The following is a 23,586-nucleotide window of genomic DNA, read 5'->3' as shown; positions in this document are numbered from 1 at the left end:
AGAGATGACTATGCTTTAATTAGGTTTCACTGTACTTTCCTAGGAATTGTCTTTTTCATCAATTCAAAAACTCAGCTCTGTCTTGACATCAGACCTTCCTTCCAGGCCCTCCTATTCACAGACTGTAAAACTCATGAAGATCAAAAACCTGTGAGTGTCTGACAGAGTGACCTTCAATAATGTGTGATGACAGGCAGTGGGTAATCAACTGATGAAGCCCAAACTCAGTCTTTACTTTGAATTCTAGCCACCTCCCTTAAAAAACTCTTAGCCAAACTCATAGTAAAGTATATGACTGACACATCCAAGTTTTCTGGTATGTGTTTACATTTGCAATTATGCAGGCACATCCTAGGAGCTGCTGGAGGATGGCAAGGTGAGGCATGGACACCTTAATTTTGGGGCCATGAAATGGCTCCCCATCACTAGCCTGTCCACCACTGTCAGGATGGGTTTGTGGTGATTTTTACTTACAGTCTTTGGTAGTGTTTAGGGTTTCTCAATCTTGTTTGCACCTTTGACATTTTGTTGCCTGGGGATGGGGCTGGAGAGCTGGATTCCAGTTCTTTGTGTTATCCATGTTGTGCATTGTAAGATACTTAGCTGCATCTCTGGTCTCTATCCACTAGATGCCAGTAGCACCCCATAATCAAAAATGTCTCCAGACATTGTGAATATTCTCAAGTTGAGAACCACTGGAATAACCCTTTAATGGTAGGTATATTTGATATAGAAAGAGAACTTAACTCTCTTGGTGATGCCACAATTTAATTATATATTGAATTAACTCATCAGCAATAAGTGATTCATATACTAAGGTCTAGGAATGTGTTTTTACTGTTCTGTTATAATAATGGGTAGACAGTGCATCTTAATGATTAAAAGCATAGGGGTTGTATGCAGTGGACCTTAGAAATAAGGCTCAATTTCTAAATAGCTGTGCTATCGGGATAATTACTAAGGGTCTATGTATTTCAGTTTCCACATCTCTAATATGAGGGGGTAGTAAGAGCTATCTCTAGGGTCCCTATTCCTATAAGAATCAAATACTTTGTGCCTGGTAGTATGTGACTCAGGAAGCATCGGGGGTCTAGGGGATGACTCAACTGACAAAAGACTAATCACATGTCTCTCGGACTCACACTCTGTCAAAACTGCCCTTGGGTCAGGCTCCCACAGTTTCCTGTTTTCCTCCTCATTTATTTTTGGTTGATAATCTTCTGCACTGAAATACAGAGTGGCTGAAGGAGGCATAGTAGACCCTTTGCAGAGTGCGCTGACCCTCCCTGGGTGTCTGGCCCAGTAGAGCTCGTATAGGGGAGGGATAGTGGGATAGGGGGAGGGCTTTGCTTCTTAGGCTCTTCAGTTCTAGTCACAATAAATGGTACTAGGAGGTTAGGAATTAGAGTGAAGTGTTTCATGCTCTTATTCAGCAGTCCATGCACACTTGAATTTTTGGTGAGAGTGGTGCAGAATTATGAAACATCTTGTTTTCAAGAGTTTTAGAAACTGATTCCTTTCTCTGTCTGGAACTAAGTTGAGCTGCTTGGATTCTTAGCTTTTTTCCCAGCCTGTTCTACTATAGCACTGTTTTGTAGTAATGTGAATCTGCTCCCTGGGACCATACAAGGAAATGAATTTCTTGCCTTTTTTTTTTTTTTTTTTGCCTAATTGAGATGGTGTTTGCATTTCTCAGTTAGGCATGCAGTACTCAGATCTTCAGGTCATGGACTTAAGGCATTCATGGATATCCCATTGCAGTGGTGATGGGGAAAGAATTGAAAGCAAGATTTTTAACTACTTAGCTAAATATCAACCATCTGTATGTTCAGGATTCAAGCTGACATAGCCAAAGGAAAAGAATATAAATATCCCAGGACCTTAAGAAGAGTGGGAATATTACAAAGAAGTGATTCTCATACACTTTTAAACCTGAAATTTTACATACTTTCTAACTCTTGGAGAAGTCAGTAACTTTTAATTTCAATAAAATATATCGTGACAATAACTTTTGAGTTCTTAAATGAATTTTAATTAAATATGGCATATGATAATGAATCAACTATAGTCACTTCTGAAATGTGAAAAAGGTTTATTTTTCTGTAGCTTCAAGATGTTGTTCACAGTATATGTAAAATCAAAGTTAGCCTCAGAGATTGGGATCTATTATTGAATGTACATGTTCTTTTTTGTCCATTCCATTTGTGATTATTTTACTTTTCCAGTGGAATTCAGTATGAATCAGTCAGTTTCATTGTATATCTTGTCATTCCCCATGAGGGCTATGAGATGCCATTTCCTTGTTGCCTCAGACATAATTGTATGTAAAAATTCTTATAGTAGCAAGTGCCACTTTCCATTTTTATCATACATTGTGGCTTCATGCTTAACGATTTTCTTCAGATTATTTTATTCTATGCCTTTCCCCCTCTATTTTATTCTAATGCAGTCTATACTATCTTCTTTCAAATTCTTCTCCATATGTTACTGCTTTTCTCATTTGTATTTTCAATACTCTCTATCTAGAGGCTAATTCCCTTCAAGGTTATTATTCAAGGCTCATTCCCTGTACAAATCCTTAATAGTGGAGAGTGAAACCTATACGTTTAGTCATAATATCTCAGTAGCTACGTATTTGCTCAAGCTTTTTATATCCCTAAGTAACAAAAGTAAAAACCTCATGTAGATAGTGTAGTAATGATCCCCATTACCTCATTTTGTCTATAAGTATCATTGCCCACTAAAAGAAGCCAGGAGAAAGGGAAGAACAAGGTAAGTGGAGACAACTTACGGGCAAAAAGCAAGGAAGTGGTTAGACCAATGGGGAAATGTAACAAAAAGTCATGAAGCTGAGTTGGACAGTTTTGATATTAACATGAATGTGGAGGGGGCCCTGTCGGCTATGGTGGAGGGCACTCTGGGTCCCTTGGTGGTGGATGTGGTGTGATGATGTAGGTCTGAAAAGCTGTGAGCCTGTACTTCTGAATCATATACTTATTGTATTGTAAACCAATGTTGCCTCAATTAAAAAAAAAAGTTATAAATCAAAAAAAAAAACAGTGATAGATAAAAATACTATTTCATCTATGAAATACTATGAAAATCCAACCAAATTTGGAAGTTTGACAATGCTGTTCCCTTAATGCCTTAGATAGTAGAATTGCTATTTCTTCACAACAGAGTGACACAGTTTTTTACAGAAGACCTGTTAGAAATTGTAGAAGGAATGCTGTGTTCAAAAGTCACTATTTTGCAAACTCAGTGTAGTGATTGATTCTGGCAATAGTTGTAAAGTAACTGTGAAAAGTCATTAGGGAAAAGGTTGTGGGAGAACAAGATAGCCAGTTTAATAGTATCACTCTTGTAAAGATGGGCAGATACAGTCTGGGCATGGGTCATTTGGTGGAGGCAATAAAAAAAATTGAGATAAAGACTACATAACAAGTTTTTAAGGAGAGCAAAATCTAAAATAAAATTTGGTATGTTTTTAACATGCAGTGTTTTAAACTCTAGGATTTTTAGGTGTGTTGGGTGACAGACATACCAAGATTATTAGGCCATGATTAAGATGAGAAGGTAATTGTGTGTAGGTGCCTTTGATATCTTGTATAATTTTGTTAGAGCTTTATCCCATAAAAAAGGATGCAATTTATACTTTCTAAAGTCTAATCAGTAAAATCAGTTTGCATTTTTGCTGATATATAGTATAAAATGCTGATTTAAAGCTACTAATATATTGTCACTAAATGTAGAAATAGGATAAAAAAATAGAATAATAAAGAAAAATGTACCTTTTCATCAGAGATACCCACTGAATAATGAAACTGAACCAATAATGGGATAACAACATGTTATGCCTTCTGATATGATGCAGTTAGAGGCACACAACATTACCAGGTCAAAAATTTAAAATTACAGGGGAACAATTGTACAAATTCAGCATGTGGAACATTCTATGAAACAATCAACCTGCACTCTTTTTTTAAAAGATTTATCATATTTTATTCATTCATTCATTCATTCATTCATTTATTTATACAAGCACTAGGTACAGTCAGCAGCGCAGGAGGGTGAGAGAATTCACCAGAGCCAGAGTGGGGAGCAGAGCAGGCAGAAAGACCAAAGCACACTGCTGAGGGGAGCAGCGGATGGCAGGAGAGGTCTGCGCACCATGTGGGACCCTCCTCTGGCAGCCGGGGATCTAACCGGTGCTGCAGAGGCTGCAGGCAGCTTCACAACCCAGCGCTCAACCGTTGCGCCACCGGGGAGGCCCTCAACCTGCACTCTTGAGAAACATCAATGACATGAAAAACGAACATGTTGGGGTGGGGGTGCCAGTCAAAATCAAAAGTGGTCAAGGAGAAATGATAAAATATGTGAGCTGTGATTGGGAGGAACAGAGGCTAGAACTACAGAAGTTGTTTTGGGACAGTTGTGTAAATCTGGATGTGGACCTTGTACTAGATAATTAATTAGTTTTAATCTCTCTCTATATGACAGTGTTGTGGTTAAACAAGGAAATATTCTCATTTTTAAAGATGCGTGTTGAAGTGCTTAAGAGAAAAGGGTCATGATTGTCTGCAACTTATATTCTAAATATTTTCAGTGAAAGAAAAAAAAGTACGTGTGTGTGTATACACACATGTGTATATATATATTCATACACACATGTATAAATTTTACAATTGTGCAACCTGCATGTAGACTGTGAAGGTCCATTAGTACTTGGATAGACACACATCAGAGGAATAAATGGAAGACGAGTACTTCCTTGCCAGGACCAGATAATGAGAGGGAAGACATGGAAGAAGTCATGCCAGAAAACAATATGACAATAGATAATCTGGCGTAAGGGTTCCAGTATTCATGACTGGAACCTTTTACATCTTGGACCCAGCTGTAATATAAGCACTGTAACTAAAACAGTGGGTGAAGGATGGGCATTATATAGAAACATTTTTAGAAAAATGAAAAAGCATAAAAGTCACACAAATGATGATTTATTTTCTTGGTTACCCCACGTGTGCCTGCCTCTTCTGCCTGCCCTTCTGCCTTTTCTGTCCTGGAGATAACAAGATCACCCTTTCCTCCTCTTCTCCATAGCCTACTGGATGGTCCTCTTCTACTTAATGAATAGTAAATACAGAATGTGTGAATTGACTATGTATTATCAGTAAAGCTTCCAGTTAAAGGCAGGCTATTAGTAGTTACGTTTTTGGGAGTCAAAGTATGAACTTTCAATTGTATGGAGAGGATCACTGTTCAAAGTTTCAACCTGTATGTGCACTTTCACACTGACATATATAAGAGCGTATTCTCATGTGTCTATGTATGCACAAATGCACATGTGTGTTGTGTGTTCCAGTTTTGGGAAAGGAGCCTGTGCTGAGTGCCTGACACAAGGCAAGTGTGTGCTTAACCGTTTTATAAACTTCTCTGCTTGTGTTTCTCAGGCATCTGTGGAATGAGAGATCCTCTGCCTATCCTTAAACTTGTTGTTTCTTTATTCCTGGTCAACTTTTTTTCCTTGCTCTAAACCAAGTAAATCTTTGTTTAAAGCATAGCTTAAAACTATTACTTATATAAAAAGCTTTCCCTTTCATTTATCAGTTATTTGGGGATCATCTGTTAGTGTTCTCAGTGTTGGGGATGAAGCACGAAAATACCAACATCCTCTCTGCCCTCTTGGACCTGAGTCTGGTATTCTGGCTCTGAGAAGACGCGTCTGCTTCCTCTCCTGTTTACAGCTAGCTCCAGCATTGGCAGTTCTAGGTTCCTGTCAGCTCTGGATATTAAGAAGCATGTTGTCAGCCAAGTTAGCATGGCTACTGTGTCCTGTCACCTCTTTCATTGTCGTCATAGTTTTTTTTTTTTTTTTAATAGAGGCATGTTTTATTTATTTATTTATTTGTTTGTTTTTGTTTTGTTTATACATGCACTGGGTACAGTCAGAAGCACGGGAGGGTGAGAGAATTCACCAGAGCCAGAGCGGGGAGCAGAGCAGGCAGAAGGACCGAAGTACACTGCTGAGGGGAGCAGCGGGCGGCAGGAGAGGTCTGCGCGCCATGTGGGACCCTCCTCCAGGGCTGGGAAGCAGCTGGGGATTGAACCTGCGCTGTAGAGGCCGCGGGCAGCATCGCAACCCAGCGCTCAACCGCTGCGCCACCGGGGAGGCCCTGTCATCATAGTTTTTACCAATAACTGGGAACTCTACTTGTCTTAGACACTGGGATTCTGATTACTGTCGAAATGGAATATTTGATACTTGGAAAGGAATTTATATAACATAAGCTACAGCACAACAAAAACACTCAGCACAGACTTGTGAACCAGAGCTCCAGAATGTGACATCATCGCCTGAGGGGTTCCACCCTGGACTGGCTGCTTTCCTCTGCCTGTAGATAACACTGTTCTGAAATTTGTGGTTTTCATTCCCTCCCTTTAAAGACATATAAACAGGCATTCCATTGTAAAAATTGTTCATGCTGTATATAGTCTTGCAGAACATTTTAATCCCCTGGTTGGCATTATTTTTTTTTTGAAAGTTTATCATTTTGGAAAAAGGGATTGGAAATATTTGGAAAAAATGAACATTCACTAATCCTATAACTGAACATTCTAATTTCTCGGTACATGCCCTAGAAAATTCTAGCAGGGCTCTCTGGTTTCCTAGGGATTAAGTCTTAGAGCTATCACTTCTTGGCCTGAGTTCGATCCCCAGCCAGGGTGCTAACTCACATGGTGCAGCAGACCTTTCCTGTCACGCCCGCTGCTCCCCTCAGCAGTGTATTTCAGTAGATCTGCCTGTTCTGCTCCCCACTCTGACTCTGGTGAATCCTCTCATCCCCCCCACCCTCACCACCTGTGCCCTGCACCCCAGTTCTATGCAAAAAAAAAAAAAAAACACCTCTAGTAAAAGCAAAACATGTATGAAAAACATGGACAGGGTGCTCATAGGAGCACTGTTTATAGTAGCAAAAATGTAGAAATAGCTCAAATGATTATTGACAGGAGAATGGATGAAAAGCATTATTTATCCTATGAAACTTTATGCAGCAGTGAAATGAACAAACTGTAGGTACACATTCTTAAATTCTCATCAGATAGAAGTAACGCCATTGTAGTAACAAGCTAAATGGCGTATGGAGATGATAAATTGTCCAGGGTATTACAAAAAGATGTCAAAGGTAGTATATTGTAGAACTGAAATTTGAACCCAGGTCAGCACTATTCTAAAACCTTAATCACTAGGCAATATTGCTTATTGTGAAAAGACATTGAGTAGCTGTTCTGCATGTAGAGAAAACCTAAGTATTTTCACCTAAGCCAGAAGATGGCTCATAGTAGATTCTGCATAAGTTTCTGATGATTGGCTTCTAAAACATCCTTATTTTATTTTTTAATTTATTTTACTTTTTTAAAGATTTATTTATTTACTTACACAAGAACTGGGGTACAGGCCAGATGCATGGGAGGGTGAGAGGATTCACCAGAGAGAGAGTGGAGAACAGAACAGGCAGACTGACAAAATCCACTGCTGAGAGGAGCAGTGGGTGAGACAGGAGAGGTCTGCCGCACCACATGTGCTAGCTCCATGGCTATTGATCTAGTTCTTGCCGCAGTGGCTGGTGATAGCTCGCTAGTGCTGAGACCTTAACCCCATGTGGGACCCTCACCGGCTGGCTGGGATTGAACCAGCGCTGCAGAGGCTGCAGACAGCTTCACAGCACTGCGTTCAACCACCTGTGCCACCAGGGGAGGCCCAACATCCTTATTTTAAATAGGAAGAAAGCAGATGAAGAGCACTTAGTAGCCTGAGCAAATTCCTGAGATAGTAACCAGAGCACTTACAACTGGAACCCAACTCTTCCAAGACCTTCGTGATTAGAACATCTAACTTGTATGTCCGTACATGAGTTTCTTGACCCCACTCTGGTACGTGGCTTTCAGAAGCCTGGCAGATGTAGAGTCAGCATAACATTGGTTCTACTGATCCTGCTCCCTAGGTCAAGGGCCATTGTTATTCTCTTGGTAGAAGCTGTTCCTCTCCTCAACCCTGTGACCTCTAACATATAATTTGTGTCATCTAGCCTACAACAGCAAAAAGTGCCTTTGAGCTTTCTTTTATCTCTTGATGTCATGGACATGATTAACTTGTGAAAAAGTGCAGGTGTATTTGTATATCTTGGGTGGGATGTGGAAAATGCAAGGCAGGGGATATTTGGTGCCTTTGGCAAATAAACTACTAGTTGTTGTAAATGTTAATGATTATGCTGCATAGGTATTTTGGCCCAGTGTAACAAATGTTCAAAATAAAAACAGAAGCTTAGCTGCCTATCTGTCCCCCTTTAAGTTTTCCTTGTTTGTCATTTGGTGCCTGCAGTACTCTGAGCAGGTACATGTTTTTTCTCTGTTTCAATAAATCATGAAAGGTTTTTCAACCTTTGTAAATAGGTGGGGCTTTTGGCAGTGCTCAGTGAATATGGGCTACCCAGTTTTGTCAAGCACTGGATAGGAGTAGCAGGCATACCCAGGTGAATTCGCTTTCACACTGTCATCGTGGTGGTGTTGATGTCCAATTCTATAAATCTCTAAAACAAACTCACAGGGGGAGAGATACTTAGGGATCGACCTGTCTGTGATTGTCTGTTTTAGTCTCCTAGTGTGACTGCTTCACAGGGTCTCTGTTAAAACATCACCCTTTCAGGGAAGCCTTCCTTGTTCACGGCATCTGACATAGCCAGGCCTCTACCCAGTAATCTTCTGCCTCTCACTGTGTTTTAATTTCTTTATAGCTGCCTTCATTCTTTAAAATAAGAATACTTATTTTCAATTTATTTTCTCCAACAACTCCCTGCCCCATTCCTACACACACATCCCTTAAAAGAATAAAAACAGAACTAGTTTCAGTTGCTCACTGCTGAATTAATGCCTGGCATATATTGTCAATAGATATTTATTGAATTTATGACTGAATTTGCAAGCTTTGGTCAAATTAAGGATTTGATTTCCTTAACTGTCAAATGATGAGTCTGTTCATTACCTTTAGAGTTTTGTAATTGATTTTGAACATTTACTTTCCATGTGTACAGTAAGTTAGATTTATGGACCTATTTTAATATTTGGTACATAAAATTGATTAATTATAATTTCTGTATGATATAATATCGTCACATAAGTTTCATGCAAGGCTGACTTTAAAAATTGTTATTCTGACTTTTTAAAATCATGCTAATTTTTGAGAGGGCGGAGCAACATGGCGGCGAGGAGACTCTGCGAGTAAGATCTCCCATTAAAAAAAGTTAATAGGGAGGAAAAGCGGCAGGTCCCAGTGAGAACTGGGACACGGAAGATAAACGGGTGACTCCAGCAAACTGCCTGAAGAAGAAAGTTGCCATAAAAGAGGACCAGAAGGGAGGAAAGCGCAGAACCCTGTTCTCCTCCCCCGCCCACAAAGTCGGCACTCTCTGACCAGCAGAGAGGAGGAAAAAAACAAACTAAAACGACCAACAAGAACAAACTATGCAGCAAGCGGGACTGTGAGTGGAAAGGAACTATTTCAGCCACCACACCCCGTGAACGGGAGCTGTGGAGAACCCTGCAGTATTTGCTGTGGCGGTGAGCGAACGGCTCCGGGCGCCATTAGAGAACAAAGAGACTCTGGAGGAGACCTGCACACAGCCCCGGGCCTGCCGGTAAGCTTGCATGGAAAAGCGGTGCGCTTGGCGCACTTGAAAAGCAAACGCTGATTGGGATCCCGGCTGCCCAGGTCCCCGCGCCTGCGACCTAGGCTTGCTGGGAGACACACGCAGGCCCTCACTGAGGTGAAAGTCCCTCACTGAGTAAGCAGGAACCAGGTGCCCAGGCACGGGAGCGGGGTGCAAAAGGTGCCATTCCCGCGCCACTGAACTGGGCTACAGCCCGCGTCCTGGAACTGAGGGCTTTGGAACTGAGACCCGGGGCACGAAATTCGGGGCGTGGGTTCTCCACGACGGTGGGGCACAAGGCAGACACAGCACCCCAAAGCCGTTGAGGTTTACCCTACCATTCTCGCTCTGTTCCCTGTCCCACGGAGGCGGGGGGGCGTCGAAAAGCAGCCCCCAAAGGACAATAGGAGAGATCTCAGGTGCCACCTAGCGACCTAAAAAAAAAGTCACTAACACCCCATAGAACAGGGAAATTTCTTAAGAAAAGACTTCTTGAAAAGGGCAGAAGGCTTCTGGAGGACCCAGTGGCCAGCTGGGAAGTTAGCCCATGCCAGGCCCCTTCCAACCAGCAGTCTGAGCCCACAGAGGGAGAAGGCACCCACGTCCAGGGCAGACCGGGCGCGCAGAAGAGTGTGCCTGAGACCGGATGCACAGGAACTGCGTCTCGCTTCGCCATTTTAGATCAGGGACATTTCTTCAGTAAAGACAGCCTAAAATCAGCAGAAAGCTCCCCCAGAAGCCAGAGATGGCTCCTGGAGGAGTCAGAGGGGAGCGGAGAAGTTCACCCAAGATGCCGGCCAGTCCGAGCAACACAGTGTCCCAATGCATATGACAAATTAGAAAACAGTAGGGAGTAGAAGAACCACACGCAACCTAACAACTCCTCGGGAAAGAAGCACACCACAAAAAGAAAACCACCCCCCAGATTGCAACAACAGTAACTTGGAAGTACTTCTGAGCCTTCCAGAAAGAGAATTTAAAATTGCCATGATTAAAAAAGCGACAGAAGTCATAAAGGAAAACAATGATCAGATGAAGGAAATTGAGTCCCTAAAGAGGGAAAACAATGGTCAGAAGAATGAAATTGAGTCCCTAAAGAGGGAAGTAAAAGAAATGCAGGAGATCAAAGAATTAATGGAGGAACTAAAGAACTCTGGGAAAAGCAATGAAAGCAGAATAGATGAAATGGAAGAACGAATAGGTACTCTTGAAGACACAGAAATAAAAAGAACCAAAACAGAAAAGGAAAGAGAAGTACGAAGGAAAAAGAACGAAGAAAGACTTCGGGAACTATCTGATTCCATGAGGAAAGGAAATATAAGAGTTATAGGAATTCCAGAAGGAGAGGAGAGAGATGTAGGAACAGAGAAAATATTCCAGGAGATAATTGAAGAGAACTTCCCAAAAGCGAAGAAGGAGCTGAAAATTGATATACAAGAGCAAGAAGAACACCAAACTTCCACGACGAAAGGAAAAATACAGCAAGACACATAATAGTAAAGCTCCCAAGAATCCAGAACAAGGAAAAAATAATGAAGCTGACAAGAGGGAAGAAACAGATAACATTCAAAGGAAAACCAATCAGGCTGACATCAGACTTCTCTGAAGAAACACTACGGGCAAGGAGAGAGTGGAGGGACGTAGTCAACAGACTCCAAGAAAACAGATGCCAACCAAGAATACTCTATCCCACAAAGCTCTCCTTCCTCTATGAAGAAAGAATAAGGACCTTCCCAGACAAACAGAAACTCCAGAATTTCACTACAACTAAACCCCCACTCCAAAAAATACTACAAGGAGTCCTAAAGCCAGAACCTCAGAGGGACGAATAACAACGAAAGAAGACCAAAAAAAAAAGTTATTAAAAGAATAAATAAATAAAATCAAAGGAAAGACAAACACAATGGCTAATACAGATGCTAACATAGCAATATTAACTCTAAATGTAAATGGACCAAACTCTTCAATAAAAAGACACAGAGTTGCAGCCTGGATTAAGAAACAAAACCCAACCTTTTGCTGTCTCCAGGAAACACCTTTAGCTACAAAAGATAAAAATTGGCTCAAAGTTAAAGGATGGAAAACAATCCTACAAGCAAATGGACCAAAAAAGAAAGCAGGAACAGCTATACTTATATCAGATAAAACAGACTTCAAACTCAAGAAAATAAAAAGAGACCCCAATGGTCACTACATTATGATCAAGGGGACAATACTTCAAGAAGAAATAACACTCATTAACATATATGCACCAAACGAAGGAGCACCTTCGTGCTCTTATATATCAGACAACTGTTGTCCTCTCTGAAAACAGACATCAGAGAAAACACATACGTAGTGGGAGACTTCAACACACCACTATCAACAATGGATAGATCAACAAGACAAAAAATAAGTAAAGAAACTAAAGCTCTAAATAAGGACCTAGAGCATTTGGGCTTAACAGACATCTGTAGAACACTAAACCCAAAGGAAACGGAGTACATATTTTTCTCAAGTGCACAAGGATCATTCTCCAGGATCGATCACATACTGGGACACAAGACAAATATCAACAGATACACCAAGATTGAAATCATACCAACCATCTTTTCTGACCATGAAGGCATCAAACTAGAAATAAACCATAAAAAGAAGGCAAGGAACTATCCTACCTCATGGAGATTAAAAACCACACTACTGAAAGAACACTGGACTAACGAGAAGATCAAAGAAGAAATTAAAAATTCTTTGAATTGAATGACAAGGAGGACACCGATATCCTAAATGTATGGAATGCAGCAAAAGCAGTAATAAGAGGAAAATATATAGCAATAGAAGCTCACATCAAAAAACAAGAAAGAACTCAAAGAAACAACCTAATCTCGAAGCTCAGAGATCTAGAAAAAGAACAACAAAAAAAACCCAAAACCAGTAGAAGAAAAAAAATAATAAAAACCAAAGCAGAAATAAATGAAATTGAAACTAAAAAAAAACAATCCAAAAGATCAATGAAACCAAGAGCTGGTTCTTTGGAAAAATCAATAAAATAGACAAACCCCTAGCCAGGCTCATAAAGGGAAAAAGGGAGAAAGCACAAATAGACAGGATCACAAACGAAAGAGGAGAAATCACAACGGACACAGCAGAAATCAAAAGAATAATCAGTAACTACTATGAACAGTTATATGGAAACAAGTTCAACAATCTAGAGGAGATGGACAAATTCCTACAACTCTATAATCACCCAAAGCTAGATAAAGAAGAAATAGAACACCTAAACAGACCAATTACCAGCAGCGAAATTGAAATGGTAATCAAAAACCTCCCCAAAAACAAAAGCCCAGGACCTGATGGATTTACAAATGAATTCTACCAAACATTCAGAGACGAATTAGTGCCTATCCTTCACAAATTCTTCCAAAAAATTGAGAAGGAAGGGACAATACCAAACACGTTCTGTGAAGCCAACATTACACTAATAGCAAAAACGAACAAGGACAACACAAAAAAGGAAAACTACAGGCCAATCTCCCTAATGAACACTGATGCAAAAATCCTCAATAAAATTTTAGCTATCAGAATCCAACAATGTATCCATAAGATAATTCACCATGACCAAGTAGGATTCATTCCAGGGACACAAGGATGGTTTAACATCCGAAAATTAATCAACGTTATCCAACACATCAACAAAAAGAAATATAAAAACTATATGATAATATCAATAGATGCTGAGAAAGCTTTTGACAAAGTGCAACACCCATTCATGATAAAAGCCCTTGAAATTCTTGGGATACAAGGAACATACCTCAACATCATAAAGGCCATCTATGACAATCCAACAGCCAGTATCATTCTCAATGGTGAAAAGCTGAAAGCAATTCCATTAAGATCTGGAACAAGACAAGGATGTCCACTCTCACCACTGCTTTTCAATATAATACTGGAAGTCCTAGTCAGAGCAATAAGACAAGAAAGACATCCAAGGAATCCAAATAGGAAAAGAAGAAGTCAAACTATCACTATTTGCAGATGATATGATAATATACATAGAGAACCCTAAAAACTCCACAGAAAAACTAATTCAACTCATCAATCAATTCAGTAAAGTGGCAGGATCCAAAATCAACACGCAAAAGTCGGTAGCCTTCCTATACACAAACAATAAGTTTGAAGAAGAAGAAATAAAAAAAAAATCCCTTTTATTATCGAAACAAAAAAAAATCAAACACTTGGGAATAAATCTAACAGAAGAGGTAAAGGACCTATACAAAGAAAACTATAAAACACTGTTAAAAGAAATAGAAGAAGACACAAAGAAATGGAAAGACATCCCCTGCTCATGGATTGGAAGAATAAACATTATTAAAATGGCCATCCTACCAAAAGCAATATACAGATTCAATGCTATTCCAATCAAAATTTCAATGTCATTCTTCAAAGAAATAGAACAATTATTGATGAAATTCATATGGAATCACAAAAAACCCCGAATAGCCAAAGCTCTACTGAAAAAAAAAAGAAGGAAATGGAGGCATCACACTCCCAGACTTCAAACTCTACTACAAAGCCATAATCATCAAAACTGCATGGTATTGGAACAAGAACAGACATACAGACCAATGGAATCGAATAGAAAATCCAGAAATAAACCCACAGATTTATGGTCAACTAATCTTTGACAAAGGAGCAAAGAATCTGCACCGGAGCAAAGAAAGTTTATTCAATAAATGGTGCTGGGAAAACTGGGTTGCTACATTCAAAAGAATGAAGCTTGACCACTACCTCACACCATACACAAAAATCAACTCAAAATGGATTAAAGAACTAGACATAAGACCTGAAACCATAAAATACATAGAAGGAAATATAGGCAAAACATTACGTGATTTGCATATCAAAGACATCTTTACAGACACATCACCCAAAGCAGTGATAGTGAAGGCAAAGATAAACAGCTGGGACTACATCAAATTAAAGAGCTTCTGCACAGCAAAAGAGACAATAACAAAAACAAAGAGAAACCCCACCTACTGGGAGAACATTTTTGCACACAACACTAATGATAAAGGACTGATCACAAAAATCTGCCAAGAGCTGATGAGACTCAGCAACAACAAAGAAAATAATCCAGTCAAAAAATGGGCAGAAGAGCTAAAAAGAAACTTCTCTGAAGAGGAAATGCGAATGGCCAACAGGCATATGAAAAAATGTTCAACATCAGTGGCAATCAGGGAAATGCAAATCAAAACTACCATGAGATACCATCTTACACCAGTGAGAATGGCACATATTAAAAAAACTAGCAACAACAAATGTTGGCGAGGGTGTGGAGAAAAAGGAACTCTCCTGCACTGTTGGTGGGAGTGCAAACTCGTCCAACCACTATGGAGAGCTGTGTGGAGATTTCTGGACCTACTAAACATAGAGCTTCCATATGATCCAGCAATTCCACTCCTAGGTATTTACCCAAAGGACACAGAAACATCATTTCCAAAGAGCACCTGCACCCTTATGTTTATAGCAGCACTATTTACAATAGCTAAGCTTTGGAAACAGCCCAAATGCCCAAAAATAGATGACTGGATCAAGAAGATGTGGTACATATATACCATGGAATATTACTCAGCATTCAAAAAAGATAAACACATGCCATTTGCAGCAACATGGATGGCGCTGGAAGGGATCATGCTCAGCGAAATAAGCCAAAAAGAAAAAGAAAAATACCGGATGGTCTCACTCATAGCAGGAATCTAGAAAACTTAAATAAGGGACCAGGAAAATGAATAACTATAAGAAAGTGAAAATCAAAATCATCGAAAAACTATGAACCAGAGATACTTTTTGGGGGTTAGGGGGTGGGAGGGTAGTGATTTGGGTCAGAATGGGGGGTTTGCAATTGTATGGGGGAATATAAAAATAAAACTTACTATTTAAAAAAAAAATCATGCTAATTTTTTCCCCCAAACTCAATAGTCAAAATGAAAGCAAGGACTTTGACAATAAAAAGCTATTTATAACTAAATGTTCTATCCTTACTCTCGTATCACCTCCCTACCATCTTTGTTCTGTGTGCATTTCATTTTCTTCTTTCTCCTACTATCTTGTTTTATAACATCTAGGTGTATTCTAAAGGTATGTGTATACATGTTGTATGCATATGTGCATGTATGAAATTGTGTTTATCTAAAACCTTGTGTAATCTTTCACCAATTTATTATGTGTCATGCCACATACTGTCCTTGTAATTGAGTGATGCTGTATTTCATTGGGTTTGGTGTCCCAAATCTCATACTCATTGATCTAACTCATTCCTTGCAATTTCAGTGTTTGAGATGTTTTTTAATTTTGGTTATGAACCATGCCTAAAGTATATGTCCTTGTTGTCACTTGATGGATATGTGAAAGTGTTCCCTAGGAATTATTTTTGCTGAGTCATAGGGTATGCGCATGTTGAAATTTAGGAAATAATGCTAAAATATTTTCCAATGTGGTTGTACCAGCTTGTATTCCTACCAGTAACAAGTAGTAATCCTGTGGATACAAATTCTGCCCAACATTTTAATCTCTGTTTTAAAATCTTTTGCTTCTGAAATGTATTGTGCTCTTGGTTTGCATTTCTATGATAAAAAATCATAGGGGCATCTCTTCATTTTATTTTATGATTATTGGTTACTTTGATGAAATATCTACTCATACCTATTTTCATTTTTTCTTTTGGGTTGTACTGTTATTGATTTGTAGAAATTATTGAATTGTTGTTTCTAGCTGCTTGATGACTGCATATGATGTGAAAAGCAGTTCCCAGAATATAACTTCTCTATTCACTTTTAAAGATATAGTTTGATGAACAAGTTACTAATTTTAACATAGTCAAATTATAATTTTTCTTTTCAAGTTAGTTCTTTTGGTATCAAAATAAAATTTTCATATCCCACATCCAAAATAATTGACCTTACAATATTGTTTGTGGAATCACAGGAATCCCTAATGCCCTTTCAAGAGGACCATGAAATCAGCCTAGTATTTCAGTTATCTTTTTCACTCACTGTCCTGATATTTGCACTAATGATGCAAAAGTCATGGTATGTGAAACAAACCTGCTGGTGTTCTGGCAGAAATCAAGGTCATATACCCAGCTGTTCTGTAGTCATTGTATTCCTTATTGCCATTCAGTCTTAGTAAATAAAAAAAAGAAAAGAATGTCTTTGATGGAGCAATAAATATTATCACTGATTAACATATATATACATATAATTAAAGATTAAATCTTGCTCCTTAAATATATGTCATTTAAATATCTAATGTGACAAAATGGGAATGTTGCAAAAAGCTCTTCTGCATTTGATAGTTGTCTAGAGGAACAGTTCTTAGGTGATTGATTTATGAGCTGTTAGATGCTTTTTTTCCGCATGGGGAACATCATTTTTACTTGAACGAATGATAAACTACAGTAAATCCATTAAATCAGATTTGGATATTTTGCAGATAATTTCTTAAAAAGGAATGAACTGAGCCTTCTCATATGAAGGAAAACAATAGTATTTGTTGATAATGTTAAAACTCAAGCTTTCAGAGTTAGAAATTTGCAAAACTTTTGTCTGCCCCAGTAAGCTTGGTAGCTTCCCTGTGTGTAGATTGAGATCATTGCCATTATTAATGTGATTTTTGATGGTATGTTATGTATTTAGAATTCAAAGTTCTGCAAATGACCAGTGAATATCCCATGTGTAAAATATAGCATTGGTAAAAGATTTACTGAAAGATCAATTTAGATTAAAGGGTTTTAATGTCACAAGAATATTTATTGATAATGAATTAGATTCTACATTGCAACCTTAAAGAAATAATTGAACCACTTATGAGTCCTGGTGTGATACTGCAGAAAAAAAATACAAAAGGCTGTTAAAATACTTCCTTTTCCTAATATATATCTGTTTAAGATTAGATTTTCTTGTGTTTACTTTTGCTAAAACAACTGATCTTATGAAGAAGTGGATATGAGAATCTAATCTAAGACCAGATGTCAGAGATAAACAATGTCGAATAATGCCACTTCTATAAAAGCTTTTTGGGTTCCTTAGTTTTAACAGTGAAAGGGATCCTGAAACCAAAAGCTTAAGATTTCCTGGCTAAGATGTATTTTGCTATATTTTTCTAATAAGATTCTTTTGGGGGTCTCCCTGGTGGCACAAGGGGTTAAGCACCACACTATGAAGCAATCCCCAGTCTCTGCAGCACGAGTTCAATCCCCATCCCGCCAGGGAGAAACCCACAGGGCGAGCAGCTGTTTTACCTGCTGCTTCCCTCAGCAGTGTGTTTCAGTCAGTCTGCCTGTTCTGTTCCCTACTCTGTCTCTGGTGGATCCTCTCATCCCCTGCATCTCTGGCCTGTATCCCAGCTCTTGTATGCATAAATAAATAAATCTTTTAAAAAAAGATTTCTTTTGGGTTAGTTTGGTTATTTTATATTATTTATTTTTAAATATTTTTATTTATGCATACAAGAACTGGAGTGTAGGCAAAGAGATATGGGGAGCGGGGTTGACAGGATTCACGAGGGACAGAATGGGGAGCAGAACAGGGGGATTTACTGAAATACACTGCTGAGGGGAGCAGCAGGTGAGACAGGAGAGGTCTGCTGCACCACATGTGCTAGCTCTCTGGCCAGGGATCCAGTTCTTGCCACAGTGGCTGGTGATAGCTTGATAGTGCTGAGACCTTAACCCCTGCACCACTAGGGAGGCCCTAGTTAAGTTATTTTAATCTTTCAACCCTTGCTCTGTCTATGTGTACTGTATTGTTTGTGAATACTAAAAAGGGACACCAAATCATTATGAGCAGTAATTAAATTTAAAAGATACATAGGGCCTCCCTGGTGGCGCAGGCGCTTGAGCACCGTGCTATGAAGATGTCCACAGCCTCTGCAGTGCCTGTTCGATCCCTGCCGGCAGCGGAGATGCCCACATGGTGAGGCAAACCTCTCCTGTCTCGCCCACTGCTCCCCTCAGCAGTGTGTTTCGTCAGTCTGCCTGTTCTGTTCCCTGCTCTGTCTCTGGTGAATCCTCTCACCCTCCCGCACATCTGGCCTGTACCCCAGTTCTTGTATAAATAAATAAATCTTAAAAAAAATAAAAGATACATAAACTTTCCAGTCTAGGATGTAATGCCTACAGATCAGATAGCTTTCGTTTCATCTTTTCTTGAATGTTTTCTAAGGTTGTCTGTCTGGAAATATATCCGGTCATAAAATATGTAAATTAAGCAAGTAATAACCTACATGTTTTTGTACCACCTTTTTTTTTTAGAACCCCCCTCTCTCCCTCCACTTGTGGGACTGTAACTCCCTGATCTTCAGACTCCCTATCTGTCAGACCCACAGTTGTTGGCCAGGAAGTAATTGTTTATATTGTAGGTCACTCTCAGTGGACTTGTATTGATAGATACTGTTTGTACTGCCTTTTCTATTGAAATGCTGGATCATGTCGACTTAATTTGTGATTTTGTATTTGGCCATGTGAGTGTCATATTCTAACTCAAATTTCATGTTGGATTTTACTCTTTTTTTTTTTTTAAGAGGCATGTATTTTTATTTATTTATTTATTTATTTTAAAGATTTATTTATTTATACAAGCACTGGGTATAGTCAGAAGCGCAGAAGGGTGAGAGAATTCACCAGAGCCAGAGCGGGGAGCATAGCAGGCAGAAGGACCGAAGTACACTGCTGAGGGAGCAGCGGGCGGCAGGAGAGGTCTGCGCGCCATGTGGGACCCTCCACTGGTGGCCGGGGAGCAGCCAGGAATCGAACCGGCGCTGCAGAGGCTGCGGGCAGCTTTGCAACCCAGTGCTCAACCGCTGCGCCACCGGGGAGGCCCTGGATTTTACTCTTAACTTGTACTACCTCTAACTTTTTTTTTCCCCCCAAGGTCATTAAACTTCTTATTAATGTAGAACTCACATTTCACAAAGCAGTGCTTTTAATTTTTTGAAGTGTGTTAATGATTGCTAAAACATTTTATATAATTTTGCTAAAACATTTTATAAATGTTGAAACAAAACTCTCATCTCTTTATTGTTCTATACAGCAATGATTTTCAAAACTAACTTAATCAAGATACTAGAAATGATTGGAGAAGGAGTTCCACTTTTGTTGAATAGCTACTGTTAGTAGCATGTTTCAGTATTTTAGCGGCTTGTTATGGTGATAACTGTATCATGAATTTTTATGGATGATGGGACAGAGGTAGAAACAAAACAAAACAAAAAAATGTATATAGCTCAAGGTTACAGTAGATTAAAATTCATCTGATTATCTGCAAAGCTCTTGCTTTTTTTCCACCATCTGAGGTTGCCGCTATAAAAATTTGAGTACTAATAATATTGACAGTTTTACACAATGTGTTTTCTACCATTGTTTTGTGAACAGCTAGCTAAGGGACCGATCAGACTTGCATACTCTTGCATCTCCAACATGTATTTATCTTTAATTCACAATTTTTATTGTACACTTCCCTAGTTCAAAAAGAAGGTGGGGCAGGGAAAAGGCCAGATGTATTTGAAGCCAGATGACTTTAAGTTCCTTCCTTGGTTTTACTAGCTGTGTCATCTTGTTTTGAGTTTGAACCTTCCTGGTTCCCCAATCAGCAAAGCAGAGTTAATAATAGGAGGTTTTTGCCAGTGTAATTTGGCAATAGGAAACATCCTATCAATGCAAAATCTTTTTAAAGCAGAAGCTTGTATCCTGAGGGCTTCATTACTTAGAAATGTTTATTAGTACTCCTGTATCTGTCTGTCACATAAAAATTATATAAAATATCATTGCTGTTGTTCTCACCACTTGACTTCTGGGACTGCCTTTTGACACTGTTTTTTTATTAGGTAGAGTCAGAAAATTGTTGGTATTTGACTTTGTTATCTATAAAAATGGCTATGTCAAATGCTGATACATTTAATAGTTGTTAGTAAACTTATACATGAATGGTTAAAAAATAATAAAAAAAACTATATAGTTATATCAAAGAGCATAGAGCAAACAAATTAGTAAGCCTAGGTCTTGGTAATGGTTTCCTGGGTATTCTTTCTCAGGCTATCTTGGTGACACATGTTAATCTTGAGCAGCCAGTGAAATGTTTTGTGTTGAAGTCCTTAGGCCAAGAAGCTGGTATAAAGAGTTGACTAGAATGTGAAAATGAGTGCTAGTCTACTAATTTTATTGATGTTAAGTGTGAGATCTATCTATATGTCTATATTTTAAATGCTTTGTGTCTATATTGATAGATAATTTTTTTCTGTGAATGCTGCCTTTCAGTGGGGGAAAACCGGCAAGAAAGTTGGTCAGTACAAATATGATTGTATTACAGCAAAGACTTTAAGAGGTAGAAGTTTCTCCATTTAGAGCCATTTGTTAGCAAGAGTCATGCTTTAAAAAGACTATTTTCTGATATAAAACCTTTTGTTTTGGCAGCAGAGGTGCAGGTGATTGTGGTTGGTAATTTATCTCTAAATATCTGCCTTCCTGCAGCAGCAGTGTTCTTATAATTGCTCCAGAAAACGGGCTCTTAATTATTTTTTCTTTTTTGCCTGGGAAATAAGCAGCAGTAGGTGTTAAGCACAAAAAATTTTAAAATTATCTTTTAGTTTATTTTATGGAATTTATTACAAATTTTCTAGAAAAACAAACAATATAATAAGTTCCACCAGTTTGCTTTGTCCTTGCCATAAACAAATGCAGACAAAACATAGTATGAAAGCTTGGTATTTAAATGTTTGTTGAATCTCATGGGAAGATATCTAGTAGTAAAGAATTGAGGACATAATAAAAAAAAATCTAAGATGTAAATGAAAAATAGCAACTATGAAATTTTGTTAATTCCTGGGTTTTTTTTTTCTTTGAAAGTCTATTTTGACTCAGTGTTAAATCCACACCAATGGATTAATGGAAATGTGACACTTCAAAGAGACTTTAAAGACTTCTTTACACAAAGTATTTTTTCTTTAGTGTCACTTTTTGTGGGCTGTTGCTTTTTGTGCTCTTAAACCAAATCTCTTTATCCTTTTTCTTTCTCTAGCATATAGATTCTTTATTGGAGGAGAACCTCCGAGGATTGAGTAGTAACCCATCTATTCTGGTGTTCTTTACAATAGCCAAACAAAATTTAACTCACTATCCATGTATACGCGTACACTACACAACACATACACTATACAGGTACGCTATACACAACACTGGTGTATGTTTTATAACCAATAGTTCTACAAATTTTGAAAACAGCAATTTTCTAATGCCTAATGAATGAGCCTATAGAATAAAATCATGTTTTATCCAACTTAATAAAGAACATTTACAGGGAAAAGTTAATTGGACTTTGTTTAGTCCTGTAACTTGAAAAAGGCAAATCTCACTCCTCAATACATCCATTAAAAAAAAGAATATAGGACATCAAGGGCACAAAAATTTGTTTTACACACTGACATTACAAATTTCCTTTAACATATACTCAGCATTACATAAACTTTCTTACTTACCAATTTTCCAGGCTGTTTTGGTCTCTGTAGGCAAGAGTGGGTCAGCAACTGAGTGTAACATCTGATGTTGAGGGAAATATACTTTGCTTTCTGCCTAGTGTTGACCAATGGGAAATGCTACTTCAGCTCTAAAATCAAAACATTTAAAGTGCTCTATGAAACGTTGACATCTTGCCAAAAGCTTGAATGTCAAGTCCTGCAGATGTCTAGTCCTCTTTAGAGCCTGCTATGCAGTTGTGTAAGCTAGATCTGATTTGTGTTTAGGTTTACAGTCGATCAAGACCTGACTAAACAGTAAAAAGTGTAAGAGTGGGCATGGAAAGGAACCAAACAGTTGAATGCTCCAGCCAGCCAGAGGATAGAGCTTTCCCATGCCTAGCTATGACCTCTTCCTGTGAAATGGTGGTAAGAATAGCATCTGTATTTATTGGAAGTATTTTCAAGTTGTGATTCACATGGCTTTAACTAACTCCTTGAAGGTTGTTGAAAACCTAAAAAATATTTGAAAGTGAAACAGACCAGAACATTTCCTACTTGTAGTACAAAGGAAGAAATGGGGCAGTTTCACAAGTATGTCTTGATATGAGAGTCTTGATCAGCAAAAGACATGTTAACTATCAAAAAAGAGAGATTAAAGGCTAATTTCTTTGGAAGTGGGTGATTTACCTCTCTAACCATACACTGTTCAAGGGGTATACTGTTTCCGGATGGTGCTTCGTCTGCTCTGTTATACTGATACAGTTCTATCCTTGATCTGGTGCTATTAGTCTCTAAGCATTGTACAGGTTGGCCCTCTGCTTGAATCTGGTTTATTTGACCTCAATTTCTGGGTATTTTCTTATTTAACAGATTGTTGCCAGGACTCTTTACTCTTATGTAGTATTCTGGATAAATCACTGTACATCTTTCAGGGGAAGAGTCCACGTATTCTGTACTCTGTCTGCTTTGAACTGATCTAGTTTTGACATATATCACCAATTTTACTCATTTTTCCAGTTTCTTTCCCTTTCTTTTATGGTAGGATGCACATTGTCTATCAGTCATGCTTATTATCATTATCAACAAAATAAAAGAAGACAAAACTCTCTGTTGACCTAAATCTCTTTTCTTAGGTACTACTGTCTATTGAAGTCATGCTGAAAATGGTTAAATGCTTCTTTACTCACCTGCCATATCCAATCACCAAAAACTAATGATTTTTTTCTAAGATCTAAATATTTCTCATCTGTGATTCCCAGTATTCCTTGCCTGTATTCCTTGCCTCCAGCCTATTCTCTACCCACAGTATCTGCCCTCCAGTCACCCAAGAGAGGGATTCTTCTGAAATACAAGCATAGCCATGTCTTTTTGTGGATTCCTCTCACCTATAAGT

General features: G+C 38.6%; 2 protein-coding genes across 6 annotated transcripts in view; one reads left to right on the top strand and one right to left on the bottom strand.

The window, feature by feature from the left end:
* Positions 1-23,586, top strand: part of MED12L (mediator complex subunit 12L) — a 374,036-nt gene that overhangs the window by 150,458 nt on the left and 199,992 nt on the right.
* Positions 1-23,586, bottom strand: part of P2RY14 (purinergic receptor P2Y14) — a 70,067-nt gene that overhangs the window by 17,865 nt on the left and 28,616 nt on the right. For 2 of the 5 annotated variants that reach the window (XR_008553928.1, XM_037525793.2), the window contains exon 2: positions 22,215-22,342. The exons of 2 other annotated variants lie outside the window; for them this stretch is intronic. The gene's annotated coding sequence lies outside the window, so the exon portion shown is untranslated. Of the gene's footprint in view, positions 1-16,789; positions 16,816-22,214; positions 22,343-23,586 lie in introns of those variants that run through there. One more of the 5 variants, XM_037525794.2, reaches the window with a different exon arrangement.

The sequence above is a fragment of the Talpa occidentalis genome, unplaced genomic scaffold (genome assembly GCF_014898055.3).
Source record: "Talpa occidentalis isolate TD23 unplaced genomic scaffold, MPIMG_talOcc4v2.1 talOcc4.4, whole genome shotgun sequence".
NCBI lineage: Eukaryota > Metazoa > Chordata > Mammalia > Eulipotyphla > Talpidae > Talpa > Talpa occidentalis.
The sequence above is the reverse complement of the archived record's forward strand: the minus strand, read 5'-3'. Positions and strand labels throughout refer to the sequence as shown.